General features: G+C 42.3%; 1 protein-coding gene and 1 long non-coding RNA gene across 8 annotated transcripts in view; one reads left to right on the forward strand and one right to left on the reverse strand.

Moving 5' to 3' along the window:
* Nucleotides 1-15,223, reverse strand: part of PDE1B (phosphodiesterase 1B) — a 548,753-nt gene that overhangs the window by 132,073 nt on the left and 401,457 nt on the right. The gene's annotated exons all lie outside the window — the stretch shown is intronic.
* Nucleotides 3,769-4,581, forward strand: LOC138672297 (uncharacterized). The gene is made up of 3 exons (XR_011319699.1): nucleotides 3,769-3,984; nucleotides 4,087-4,161; nucleotides 4,508-4,581. It is a non-coding gene; the product is annotated as an uncharacterized lncRNA (long non-coding RNA).

The raw sequence follows: 15,223 nt of genomic DNA on the forward strand, positions 1-15,223 counted from the left end.
ACTTACCCCAGAAGGATGTGATAAATAGTGAGGGTCAGATGGCCTGAAAGTATTAAGAAAAGATTAGTATGTGGAAGGATAACAACAACGGTAAGTCAGCCCTACCCGCTAAGGACATGCAAGAATAAGCTAGTATAATGGAGTACAAATACTGAATATAGTGAAGACTATGACGCTATAGTAGAGAACCGGAGGGTCAACAGTGTACCATCAGCAAACCAAATCAAGTTCACGGTTAAGGCCCTTTGGTGAGAGGGTCTTGAGGGTGTAGATCCAATGTGCTTCCCGTTCCCTCAGCTGTTTGATGTGGTTGCCGCCCCTGCGTGGTCTGTCCACCTGCTCAAGTACTTGGAATCGCAATTGTGAGATGGAGTGGTTGGCGGACACAAAATGGTAGGGGAGAGGAAGCCACGTTTTCTTGCATCTTATAGTTGATTTGTGAGACGCAATCCGATCCCGGATATGCTGTGTTGTCTCACCAACATAAAGAAGTCCACAGGGGCATTTAACTACGTAAATGACATTGTTAGAGTCACATGTGAAAAATCCATTGATTCTAAACTGTTTGCCCGAATGAGGGTGGGTGATTGTGCCAGATTTTATGACATTCGAGCAGCATGCACATCTCAAGCAGGGAAAGGTGCCGTTCCTTTCGGTACTAAGAAAGGTCTGTCTAGGCACTCTAGTAAAGCTACCAATGTCGGCTTTAACCACTTTGTCCCTAGTGTTATTCGGCCTACGTTTACACAACAGCGGAGGTGTAGACTATATATCTGAAATCCGTAGACAGTTATCTAATGGCACTACTTATAAACAGATTTCCTCTGATCCCACTTCCACCATTAAAACACGAATTGAGACTATCCTCCATAAATATCAGTCCCTTAAAGTAATTGACTCTAAAACCGCTACCTTCCTCACTAACCAGTATCCAGTGACTCCCGTAATATATACTCTTCCCAAAATCCATAAATCTCTCACCAACCCACCAGGGCGACCAATTGTCGCCTCAACCGACTCCATTCTGGCCCCTATCTCAATCTACTTGGAAAAAATTCTAACCCCACTTACTAAGACAATGCGTTCGTTTATTCTAGACACCGGGCATTTTCTACAAACCCTACGACAATTTTCACCCACACCAACAGAAAGCATTCTTGTTACATTTGACGTATGTAGCTTATATACTTCCATTAAGCATGATCTAGGCCTTCAAGCAGTGGCGGATCTCCTACAACAATGCAATTTTACCAATGATTCCCAACAGCTTTGCCTTGAACTCCTATCTTTGATTTTACATAACAATTTTTTTCTTTTCGGAGATCAATACTATCTACAAACCCAAGGCACTGCCATGGGTGCAAATGTCGCACCAGCTTACGCTAATATCTATATGGACAATTACGAGAATGCCTACGTATATAATAACATCCTGTTTCGCACCCATAGTCGATGTTGGCTCCGATTCATAGACGACATCTTTTGTCTATGGACGGGCCCACACGATACCCTACTCAGCTTTACCGAATATCTCAATTCCATTAGGCCAGAACTGCAATTTACACTAAACAGTAGCCCTATGCAGATCTCCTTTCTTGACACCTTGGTCATAAGAGAACCCAATGGTTCCCTCGTCACGGACATCTTTTCTAAACCTACTGACTCCAATAGTCTGCTTCACTATCAAAGTTGCCACCCAATTTCCACTAAACAAAGTTTGCCCCGTTCTCAATTTAAGCGTGTAGCACGTATTGTCTCAAAACCCAGTCTACTTCCAGAACGACTGGAAGAGATGTCACAAAAGTTCATGGCCAGGGATTACCCTGTGAGTCTTTTGAATAAAGAGAAAAGGTTGGCTACAAACCCTTCCGTTTCCCCTAATAGTCAATCCAGACCTGAAAGAGTCCCGTTTGTCCATTCTCACCATCCTGTTATGCCCGTGGTATATGATGCTATTCGCAAGCACTGGCCTCTCCTTAAACAAGCATACCCCCACATCCAGGCTTTTTCTACACCTCCGCTGTTGTGTAAACGTAGGCCGAATAACATTAGGGACAAAGTGGTTAAAGCCGACATTGGTAGCTTTACTAGAGTGCCTAGACAGACCTTTCTTAGTACCGAAAGGAACGGCACCTTTCCCTGCTTGAGATGTGCATGCTGCTCGAATGTCATAAAATCTGGCACAATCACCCACCCTCATTCGGGCAAACAGTTTAGAATCAATGGATTTTTCACATGTGACTCTAACAATGTCATTTACGTAGTTAAATGCCCCTGTGGACTTCTTTATGTTGGTGAGACAACACAGCATATCCGGGATCGGATTGCGTCTCACAAATCAACTATAAGATGCAAGAAAACGTGGCTTCCTCTCCCCTACCATTTTGTGTCCGCCAACCACTCCATCTCACAATTGCGATTCCAAGTACTTGAGCAGGTGGACAGACCACGCAGGGGCGGCAACCACATCAAACAGCTGAGGGAACGGGAAGCACATTGGATCTACACCCTCAAGACCCTCTCACCAAAGGGCCTTAACCGTGAACTTGATTTGGTTTGCTGATGGTACACTGTTGACCCTCCGGTTCTCTACTATAGCGTCATAGTCTTCACTATATTCAGTATTTGTACTCCATTATACTAGCTTATTCTTGCATGTCCTTAGCGGGTAGGGCTGACTTACCGTTGTTGTTATCCTTCCACATACTAATCTTTTCTTAATACTTTCAGGCCATCTGACCCTCACTATTTATCACATCCTTCTGGGGTAAGTACCTATTGCCCAATTTTGGTCATTTCATTTTTATTTTTTAATTTTTATAATTTTTTTATATTTTTATTTTTATTTTTATTTTTATTATATATTATTTTTTCAATCTTTTTTCATTTTCACTTTATTTTTTCATTTTTCATTATTATTATTATTATTTTTATTATTATTTTTATCTTTATTTTCATTTTCATTTTATTTGTTTATTTTATTTTTCGTTTTATTTTTCGTTCTACTTTCATTTTTTTCTCTTTTGCTACTTTGGGTCGACACCCTATTTTTATTCTTATCCCATTTTATTTTTATTTTTACTTTCATTTCATTTTATTTTATTTTTACTTTCAATTTTTTCCTTATTTATTTTTATTTTTATTTATTTCATTTTTCAGTTTATCCATCATACTCATCCCATGATCTCACCCCCTTTTTCTCCTTCTCTTCCTTCTGTCCTCATTTTTATTTTTATTTTTATTTCCTTTTTTCCCCCTTATTTTTCCTTCCACCACTTCGGTCATATTCCCCATAGCCCATCATTTCACACTCTGACACATTTCCTTTTCTCCCAGGCTTTCTTTCATTCCCATACTATACTGGTGCCAGCCCATCTATTGTCTCCCAGCGCTTTACTTCTGCGCTGATGCTCCCTTTACTCTTACGACGCTTGCTCCCCTCCTTTAATATAGATACCAGGTTTGGCAATGCACCGCCACTACCGACCCTCTAGTGCGCAGGCGCTAGTCTTTTTTCCTTCAGCGCGCCGCCGTTGCTCCCCGACTCTCTCAAGTGCGCATGCGCCGCCGCCGTATGCTCCTTTCCTAGCGCGCCCCATCCTCCCCGCGCTATATTTGTGTTCCAGCCCTCGGCTCTACATCCTGCCTAGTGCGCAGTCGCGCTCTTTACGCCGGCCCCATATCCTAACCTTTCCTGCGCTGCCGTACTCCTCCCTATCTGTCTGGCCCTGCGCTCCAGCCCTCGCTCCAGCCTTGCACTTCCTGTGCCGCCCCTTTATTAACCCCACGGTTCTACACGGCTCCACACATCACCGCAGGCACGCAGCACACCGGATCCACAGGTATTCGCTGCTCCCTTCTAGGCTGTGTCCCCCCTGTCTTCCCCACAGCTGACTCATGCTCTTTATATCTTTTACAGCGCATATTGGGAATTTGTTTCCCCTTTCCTGACCTACCTTCTTTTTCCCGCTTTTGCATTATACGGTATGTTATGTCATGTTCCCCCGCCCCTTACTCTCGTACTATATATCTCTATCCTACTTAATGGTATACCTTTCTTTTCCTCCCCCCCCCCCCCCCCTCCAGTCTCCGCCTGGATCCTGCCTTACTACCTGTTTCGTTACTTTGGGGTACCCTCCACTTTTTTCTTTTTACAACAAGGTTAGTCGCCCTTCCTCTTTTATTAGTGCTCGTATGTAATTTTTCAGAAGCGTAAATCTGGATGCCTTTCGTTGATACCACGCCAACTTGCATGCTGGCTCTATGAATATAGATATACGCATAATTTCCCTTTTCAGATATTGGCTTGATGTATACCCTTTGTATATTTTGTACATATAGTATATTTTGTACATATAGTGTCTGTATTGGGTTTACACTACCACTAGTCGCTGCTTATGTATAGCACTGTTTTGTTGTGTTTTGTGTCCCTGTTCTTTTATTTTTATTTTTTTCATATTCCTTTTTTTCAAATTTGTAACATTGTGCAATTCTTATTGTTTTCTAGTGAGGTTTGACAAAGGCCCACAACGGGGCCGAAACGTTACCTAGTACCTCGATATATGATTGTGGTGACCCCAGTTTCGCAAATACCACTGTGGTGAAAATAATAAATTACTTTATTTGCATATGAAAAAACAAAATATCGAGTGCGGCTGTTGTTTATTTATTTATGAAGTTACCGTGGTTCAGCCTGCACCAATCCACACCGATCAGAGTGCACGCCTTTGCTATCTCTATTAAGCAGGGAATACAGCAGCCATATTAGGGTGAGTTAGGATAGTGCCAGAGCTCGCAGCTCTTCTTCAATAGGAAGAGAAAGAGCAATTGGGAAAATATTGGACACACATTCCAGACAGTAATGCGTTGTGTTGTTCTACTGCAGCAGTGAAGAAGGTGAGTTTAGTAGTCTGGAAATAATAATTGCCAGTGGCAGCCAAAGCTAGGAGAGGCTTCAGCCGCAGTGCTAAATTCAGTGTGATTGATCAGCGATATGGTGTAGCTGGTATTTGTTCTACTGCACTTGAATTACAAAGCTTAATGCTTTAGAAAGGTTTTTTTTTTTGCACATAAGCCCGATCATAGTCGCATCCTCTGCCCTAATTATGCCCCTAAGAATATGCATTTAACTAATAACAGGTTATTTGTAGTTAATTCTTTAAGATTCCAGCGATGTCACACTTCAGATAATCAGACAGTTCTGTGCTGGTAACATTTCCAAAACTAGGAAAATAAAAGAGAGTGGCAGCTATAGGGGAAATGTCACTTGCCCACCTTAATACAGTAGAACTAAGCATGGCCACAATATTTCAGCATTTCATAGAATGGTATCCGCACACAAGATGCTCTGTACCAGAGATGTAATACTGCAGATAGACAGACAGGGGGCAGGAAAACACAGCCGTGCTCATAACTTATAGTGGATTCTAGCAGTAATTCACAGAGGTCAACCAACCATTAAAATTCTGACTGTCTCGATTTTCTGACTTATCAAATGAAACTAACTGAGCATTACAATGTCATTAGTTGTTTGGAATAAGTGCATAAACTTAAATTTGAAATGCAAGAAAATATACAAAATAACCAGCAGCTGAAACCTTCGGCTAATAGAAGCAAAGTGTTATGCAAAACAACTTGTCACAAGAAGACAAAATAACTGAGAACGTGAAGCTGGCTGTGAAATGCTTATTATCACCATACGGTTAAATAATTACATTTTCAACTACGTATATGATAAATTGCAAAGAAAAAAAAAAAGAAAAACAGAAAAAAAAGTTTATACATTTTAGAGACTGACACAGAAAAAGAACCGGACAGGCATTATGAAAATCTATCCAATACCAAATTGTATGGGCTATGTTGCCTGAAACATAAAAACAAAGAGACAGGACCAGAAGTCCTTAAAGGAGCAACCCTTCTAAGCTGTCTACATGGACATGTAGGTCATACGTAATGCCTCCTTTCATTTAAAATAAGCATAAAGGGGTATTCCTATCTAACAAGAGCCTATTCCAATATGTAGTAGGTGTAATAATAAAAATATTAGCAAATAGCTCCAATTAGAAATGTAGTATAGTTCTTCTGATTCGCTATGTCTCTTACCTTTTGTGCAGGCATTGCAGTAGCTTAGGTATACATGGTTATGAATGACCACTCATATAGTGACAGTTGATAAGCTTTGTCTAAGCTACTGCAATGCCTTGCACATGTTCAAAATAACTATACTACATTTCTATTTGGAGGTATTTGCTAATATTGTTGTTATTACACATACTGCATATTGGGATAGGATCTTGGGAAATAACAATACCCCTTGAAATCAAACCACAAACAAAAATTTAATCAATCACTTGTCGTTTGATCGCTGGGACTGTTTGTTCAGGGCAATGATTGCATGAAATCTAAGCAACAAAATAGGAGCATGAACTGTTACCCAGTTTTCTGACTTTGGAGTTCACCTAGAAAGCCTGGTTAAAGCAAACCAGTCAGCAGGATTTTGTTAATTAAACTACAGGCATTGTCAGGTTAGCTGTGTTACACTGATTAAAATGACACCTAGGGTGAAGAAATCCGTCTTGTGGTTCTTGTGTAGTCAGTCTTAGAAGTTTTCAGTTATTGATATGCCCATTGTTATGGACCTGGTGGTTAGGAGCACCCGGAGCGACCTGATGGTTAAACTAACACAGGACAAGCTCTGGGAAGTGGGAGCTCTGCTGACCGCAACCCCTAATCCTATCACACACACTAGAAATAGCCGTGGAGCGTACCTAACTCTGCCTAGACGCCTCTTCACAGCCTAAGAGCTAACTAGCCCTAGAGATAGAATATAAAGCCTACCTTGCCTCAGAGAAATTCCCCAAAGGAAAAGGCAGCCCCCCACATATATTGACTGTGAGTTAAGATGAAAGTCACAAACACAGAAATGAAACAGGTTTCAGCAAAGGGAGGCCAGACTTACTAAACAGACTGAGGATAGGAAAGGTATCTTTGCGGTCAGCACAAAAAACTACAAAAAGACCACGCAGAGTGTGCAAAAAGACCTCCGCACCGACTCACGTTGCGGAGGTGCCACTGTTGTGAAAGGTAATTCAGTACCACAATGGACATAGAGGTCAGAACACATACAGTGACCTGACAATAACCCAAAAACATAGAACGAGCTCTGAGACGTGGGAACTCTGCTGACCGCAATCCCTAATCCTCTCCAACCACACTAGAGGCAGCCGTGGATTGCGCCTAATGCTCCCTATGCAACTCGGCACAGCCTGAGCAACTAGCTAACCTGAAGATAGAAAATAAGCCTACCTTGCCTCAGAGAAATACCCCAAAGGAAAAGGCAGCCCCCCACATATAATGACTGTGAGTTAAGATGAAAAGACAAACGTAGAGATGAAATAGACTTAGCAAAGTGAGGCCCGACTTTCTGAACAGAGCGAGGATAGGAAAGGTAACTTTGCGGTCAACACAAAACCCTACAAAAACCACGCAAAGGGGACAAAAAGACCCTCCGTACCGAACTAACGGCACGGAGGTACACCCTCTGCGTCCCAGAGCTTCCAGCAAGCAGGAAAAAACAAATAGACAAGCTGGACAGAAAAAACAGCAAACAAAATAGCAAAGCGGAACTTAGCTATGCAGAGCAGCAGGCCACAGGAACGATCCAGGAGGAAACAGGTCCAATACTAGAACATTGACTGGAGGCCAGGATCAAAGCACTAGGTGGAGTTAAATAGAGCAGCACCCAACGACTTCACCACATCACCTGAGGAAGGAAACTCAGAAGCCTCAGTACCACTTTCCTCCACCAACGGAAGCTCACAGAGAGAATCAGCCGAAGTACCACTTGTGACCACAGGAGGGAGCTCTGCCACAGAATTCACAACATGCCACTCTGCATCCCAGAGCTTCCAGCTAGCAAGGCAAAATCATGATAGCAAGCTGGACAAGAAAACAATGAACAAATAATTAACTAGCAGGGACTTAGCTTCTGCTGGAGTAGACAGGTCACCAGAAAGATCCAAGAGCGAACTGAACCAGTCCAAGAACATTGACAGCTGGCATGGAGTAACGATCTGAGTGGAGTTAAATAGAGCAGCCAGCCAAAGAATAAACTAAGTCACCTATGGAAGGAACCTCAGAAGCAGCAGCTCCACTCACAGCCACCAGAGGGAGTCCATGGACAGAACTCGCCGAAGTACCATTCATGACCACAGGAGGGAGTTCGATAACAGAATTCACAACAGCCCATGCTTCGGGGCTGGACTGTAAGCAGAGTCTTATCTTCATGCTCTAAACCAGAGAAACCGAGGAAAGACCTTCCCACAGGTCGCCCCGAAGCACAAACATGCTTCTCATCATTGAGACAGAGAGAGAGACAGACTGTTCATCTGAAAACTTCTAACACTGATTCCACAAGAACCACAGGATGGACAGGATGGATTTCTTCACCCCAGGTCTTATTTTAATCAGTGTAACAATGCCAACCTGACAATGCCTGTAGTTTACTTAGCAAAACCTTGCTGACAGGTTCACTTTAAGGCATAATATTTTGTTGGCCACCCCTTGGCAAACAGTAATGTGGCACGTGCCCCTATAGCCCTTTTCCTCCCACTATTTTGATGAGGAAAGAATGGCAGCTGCTTCATTAGATCTTTTTTTACCATTCCCAACTAAACAAGGAAGGGAGATCCAAGAATTCAGACAGAACAGAAATGCCATGTGTCCACTTTTACCGCGCTGAATGCCTATATTGTGATGTTGGAGCAAGAGCCAAGTGCTAATCATACAGTTCTCATCCTGGTGCCATGGTTCGGTAATGCTATGACATGGCCCACTATATAGCATCATTATTTCCATGGTACATGGATAGAATAGAAAACTGATCTTTATGGTTTCCTCTTTTCAGTAATGCAGTTTCATACAGCAGAACAACTTCCACCATTCAGCTTCAATTACTTGTCAACGTGAAACTGGCAAATCACATTATGTGCATAGAAATCGCTATAAAATGTTTACGCATAATCTTATTGTGTCTTAAAAAAGACATTTTGGAAGAGTTTCTTCCCATTCTTTCAGCAATACGAATGAGTCATATTAATTTGTAAGAATAATAAAATCTTGCTGACCTCCGCTCACAATGTGAGCAGTCTATGAAAAACTTTCCAATAAGATATAATTCCCATCAATGGTTATTTCTTTAAAAATCCCTAAAAGGATCCTAGAAGACCACTGCACTGTACCGCCATGTTGTACAGAGGTATACTAGGCACATGTTGTCACAATCCCGCCGCTCACTGTGTCCCACAGACGCGGTGAGTGACAGCTCAGCCGGCCTATGGATTGCAGGGGTGTGCCAGGCTCTCAGCATATAAGTGACAGCTCAGCCATACTATGGTATGCAGAGCCTTGCTGGGCTGTCAGTTTTGTGTAGAGGAATTCCCTACAGCCCAATTAGACCGAGCCTGCTGGAAATCCTCTGGTGTGGCCCTGTCATTATGACTGCTTTTCCATTTAGCTGGTTGGCTATGCTGGGAATACTGTCAGTCATAGCTTTCAGCTCAGTGGTGTGCTTGCTCGGAACTCTGATATTCTGATCTTCGTTGCCAGACCTTGGATTTGCCTACCCATTTATATTATCCCTTTTGCCTTGACGCACTCTGGCCTTGGAATTCTGACCCCGGGCACTGTGATCTGACTATACCTTTTTCCCTTCCCTTGACATACCCTCCAGGCTCTTGACCTTAGACTCCTTGACTTCTCCAACTCTCGTCTTGCCCGTGAGAAGTGACTCAGAGTTACACATATGCTTTAGATTTTATATGGAATTTTTTTGCACCAATTCACTATGCATCTTACAAAAAGGAATTGTGACAGTCAATACTGGATATCACATTATAGATACAGGGGAAGCCATTTACCTTGTGTGGTTTGTGCAGGATAACACTTATTGGGCATCACTCATTGGAGATGCCAGAGCTTACCATTTATTTTATCAAAGCAGTGTAAGAAATTAATGAGGGCTATGTGTATTTTAAGACCAGTCAAGCGGTAGTCTGCAGGGGGCACTAGTGCTGTGCATGTGTCCAACATGCCACATATGATTCAACAGTGGCAGTCTATATACAGACGCTCATTCACAGAACCAACCGTTTTACTGGTCACTATCCGGACCTTTCTGTTAGAGCAATATGGACTATACATGGTTAAGTGTGGAAATGGGGTAAGACAGAATCAGTGGTGTAACTGGAAGCTAGGAGACCTCCACATGCAAAATCGTTAACATGGCTCTTCGGCTTTCAGGGGTCTTGAACGGTATTAGTCTTATATGGGCCAAAGGGACCTTTTGGGCCACCACGTGCTCCAGGGCCCCAGTGTGACTGCAGTCTCTACCATTCACTGTAATTATACCCCTGCACAGTGATCGTAGACAATGACAAAAAGTAGACAACCACATGTTTCGCCACACACTGATTTGCCGACATCCAGGAGAGAATTATGAGAAGCTAAAGGAAGTCAACCGAAAAATGATCCCAGTATGAGCAAATCGACAGAACAACGTGTCAAGATGTTCGAAAATCCTTGGAACCAGGGGCGAACATATCAATGCACAGGGGCCCAAGAGGTAAGAGGGCCACTACCACCACCAAAGCATGTGGAATCGTGCATCATGATGAGCTATTGGACTACAATACTGTTCTTGCACAGGGTCCTCTTCTGTCCGTGCCCACCAGTGACTGAAGCCATACGGAGTGTCCAAGAATTACAGGATAATCAGATGCATGTTGTATACTACCTTTGATTATTGGGTACGATTGTAGACAACCACTGGAACCTGCTGCATTACATCACGTCCTATAAAATGTGATTTTATCTGGGAGTATTAATTTGCAGAACAATAGGTCCTGGCTGCACTAACAGCCACTTCATGATCCAAGAATCAGCACTTTTAGCACAGATATGGGTACACAGTCAGTGAATCCAATATTCTTAGTGAAAATGTGAACAAATGTGTATATGGACATGGTTGAGCAATTTTGTGCATATTAACTGAGCACAAGCCTACATGTGTGTTTTAGGGCTTTGGGGGGCATAGTGTGGTCCTTAAAATAATAGAAATCTGCCATTTTGGGGCCCACACTACGGTGGATGCATCACACAACCCTATAGAGAATGCATATGGCTCTAATCTACGGTATGCCCTTCACAGGCCGTGTGTACAGCTTTGTCCTGTACATGAAGCCTAAGTAAGCCATCTAATACATGCTGTTTCTTAAAGAAGATCTCATCAGATTTCACAATACAAACTACACTCATTATTAAATAGATCCCCGAGACTGGTGTACTTACTTTGAAAATCCATGTCAGAAAGATTTTGTGGTTGGACTCAAATAATGTTCATCTTAAAAGCAGTGTTACATAGCTATTTTGATGTGGATTTTCGTAAGAAGAACATCAGTTTCATCAGGTCTAATGGATCAATTTAATAATGTATGCAGTCTGTACTGCGAAATCTAGTGACAGAATTGCTTTAAAGAGGTCTTTGAAATAAGGATTTGGCATTAAGCAGGGTACTGGAATAATGATTTATACAAATGCTGACGCAAGATGTCTAAATATTATAAACGTGGCACGAATAGCTCAGTAGACTGTACAGAGCATTCAGCTAAAGTAGTATTTTGATGGTAATGAACTACAGGAAGCTCCAGACTCCAGACGTAAATGTATTCCTCCTTCATACTTTGCATTCATCATATAGAGAAGTTAATCTTCCTCCAAACCTTTCCATAGTGAAGGTAGCAGAGCTCATCGGCTGCCTGCATTGCGTTTGTCTCCTGTAATGGCTGACTGTACACAGGAACTATTGATGTCTTGACACTTAAAACTAAAGGTAAGGTCAGGAGCATCTGAAGATTGCAGACTCTGTAAATGGGAGCAAGCCTTGGATGTAGGGGTCAGGATGGTGACAATCATGTACAGCAGCTGTGTATCTCTATTCCTTATTATGGGAGATTTCTTTAAAAAGTATCTGTCAGCTGGAATTTCGTACAGTCAAGGTCGAAAGTGTTTCATATTTGACATGTTTTGGCACGATAGAGTGCAACCTTTTTTTGTATATTATATATGGAGGTAGCTGCTCCTGGTATGCACCTATTCACACTAGTTTGGATGTGACAGTCGTTTTTCTGTCGTTTCTATGTTAGCTTACTGACTGAGCACTCCTCCCTTCACCATCTGGTTTTCAATTACATCTATTCACACTTGGTTCCGGCCAACCCATATGTAGGCTTTGCTGAGAGAGGTATCCATATTCACCCAGGCATACAGACATTAGCCTTCGGTAAGTGTTCACATTTGGACAGGGAGGTCAGGTACCCATCAGTTTTAATGAGACCACCTTGACGATGGTTGATGGGCTCACACTATTTGGCCAAATTCTGTGCTAAGCGTCTCAAAAAATGTTTTCCTAATGTTCAAAAAGCAATTTTGCTATTCATATTTCATATTTGACGTGTTTTGGCACGATAGAGTGCAACCTTGTATATTATATATGGAGGTAGCTGCTCCTGGTATGCACCTATTCACACTAGGTTGGATGTGCCAGTCTTTTTTCTGTCAAGGTCGAAAGTGTTGACCCCATTGAAATTATTCCAGAAAATTATTGCAATTACACATGTTTATTTCCTATGTGTGTTGGAACACAAAAAATAGGAAAAAAAAAAAGAGAAAAAATTAAGACATAATTTCACCCAAAAACCCCAAAATGGGCCAGACAAAATTGTTGGCACCCACAACTTAATATTTGGTTGCACACCCTTTGAAATAAATAACTGTAATCAATTGCTTCCTATACCATCATCAAGTGTCTTACATTGCTCAACTGGAATTTCGGACCACTCTCCTTTTGCAAACTGCTCCAGTTCTCTCATATTTGACGGCGCCTTCTCCCAAAAGCTATTTAAGATCTCTTGCAAATAATTCTCTGTGGTAAAACACTGCTCTAAAACAGGCGGGGAAATACTTTATCTCACAAAAACAATCAGCTGCAATCTCATGCTGTCCTGTCTGTATACTCTTTTCCTCCCCCCTCCGCCCAGGAGATGCGGTGTGATCCATGTTCTTGTAGACACGGCCATTACACAGTACACAGCAGGGGCACATTTATAAGATTATCTCAGCACACGACATTTTTTTTTAACACATCCAATTGTGGAACTTATTTTTATTGTAAGATCTATTGATTACAATCAACTTTAAAATTAACTTTGTTCATGGGGAAACCCATTTAAGAATGTATTATGCCTTTTCCATTAAGCCACTCAAACACTTTACAATGCTGTGGATGGCTATCTCCCCCATAATGTGGATGCCAAACACATGGTATTAAGCCGCCTCTTATCATAATGGAAAGAAGGATCGGACATGTTGAGGTCCAGCATGCCCGATCCATACATATTAGATGGTCATCTGTGCCCAATCTGGCAGGTTACCTAATGTGTATGGGCATCGAGTGCATTTGTGCTGTGGTGTAAGGCAGAACACGGGTTAAAATACCTTGTTCGTCAGAGTTATGTAAATGCACCTGACCCCACAGATAACAACTAGAGGACTCATGGACAGGACAATCATCGGGTGAATTCATCATCGCAAAGGAGAAGCCGTCTTAGGAATCTGCTGTGCCGTCGCAGGAAGAAGACTTCATGTTGCCTGGATACAGTGATAGTTTTCACCGCAGTGGCACGTGTCATTGAAAGAAATTGGTGACGATGTGACATTCCATGCAGAAGCTTCACCTCGAAGGAGGCAAGGAGGGTTCATAAACGCCTGGTGTGTGTCCTCATTCATCACTGATACACGGCAACCTATACCCCAAGACAAAACCTAATCATCTGCAGGAAGACGCTGAAGTATTGATCCACGTAGCCGTGAGGAATTACAGAGTGTGAGCGCGCACTGACAGCCGCTGACTTGTTGCTGTCTCCATACTCACCTTCTTTCCTCTTTTTGTCTGAATTATCTGTGTTTATGCTCAAAATGAGATAAAATATTAAATTAAAGCCAAACTGCTATTATTTAATTCATAGAATAATTTGGTTATATAATCAGCAAAATACAGAGAAATAATAGTCCCCAATACACTAAATGACCTGTATCATGACTGTCTAAGGCTAGGGTCACACTGCGTTATGGCGGTACGTTTAACGGACTACGTTACACCGCGGCATAACACGGTGTAACGTAGTCCGTTAATGCCGCCATTGATTGTAATGGCGAACGCATCGCTAGCGCATGCCCACATTGGGCGTGCGCTAGCTATGTGCCGTCATTTGAGTGACGACGACAGTTCGTGGTCCGTTCCTCGCTAGCGCAGATCGGGGATCTGCGCTAGCGGGATCGGCTAACGCGATCCCTTTTGGGACATTGCGTTAGTGCAGTACGTAGCGCTATGCGCTAAACGGACTGCCCTAACGCAATGTGACCCTAGCCTAAGATGGCCATAGATCAGGGACACCTTTTTGGATCGAGAGCCACATTAATCACACTGAACTTATCCCAGGGGCCACAATAAAACTCTGATCGAAAGTATATGTTATAAATGTCTGATATGTTATGGTTCCATTTTTTAGAAGAGAATGGGGGCTTCCTTCTCCCCTATCTGCATTCAGACTACCCATGTGGCTCTAACCCTTCTACTTAGGGCTCATTCCGCTCTGAGAATCGTTAGTGTTTTGTATCAGTTTCGTCAGATTTTGGTCAGAGTGTCAATTTTTAATATCAGGATTTGGTCAGAGTTTCATCAGTTTTTCCTCAGATGGAAAAAAAAAATGATGGAGGTTTCTTTAGCTTCTCCTAGAACAGTCTGTGAAAACCAGACAACACACAGATGGCATCCCAGTGCTGTCCAATTTTTTTGCGGATCCATAAACTGGCAAGTATGACCAGATATTTTGATGAAAATTGGACAGGTCTCCGTGATTTTGTGTGGACAAATACACAAACATGTGAAGAGCCCCGTAGACTATAATAAGCACCAAGTAGTACGCGAAAAACTGACATCTGAATAAACACTTAAAGAGAGTGGCTTAAGTTTTTCATTACCACCATAAAACTACAACAAAAATAACTACACACATGAATAACCACCTGTCTGCTTCATTCGGGAGTGCCACAGACTGGTTAGGACACCACATTCTAAGAACACACGGTATATTAGCACTATTACCTG

The sequence above is a fragment of the Ranitomeya imitator genome, chromosome 3 (assembly GCF_032444005.1).
Source record: "Ranitomeya imitator isolate aRanImi1 chromosome 3, aRanImi1.pri, whole genome shotgun sequence".
NCBI classification, from domain to species: domain Eukaryota; kingdom Metazoa; phylum Chordata; class Amphibia; order Anura; family Dendrobatidae; genus Ranitomeya; species Ranitomeya imitator.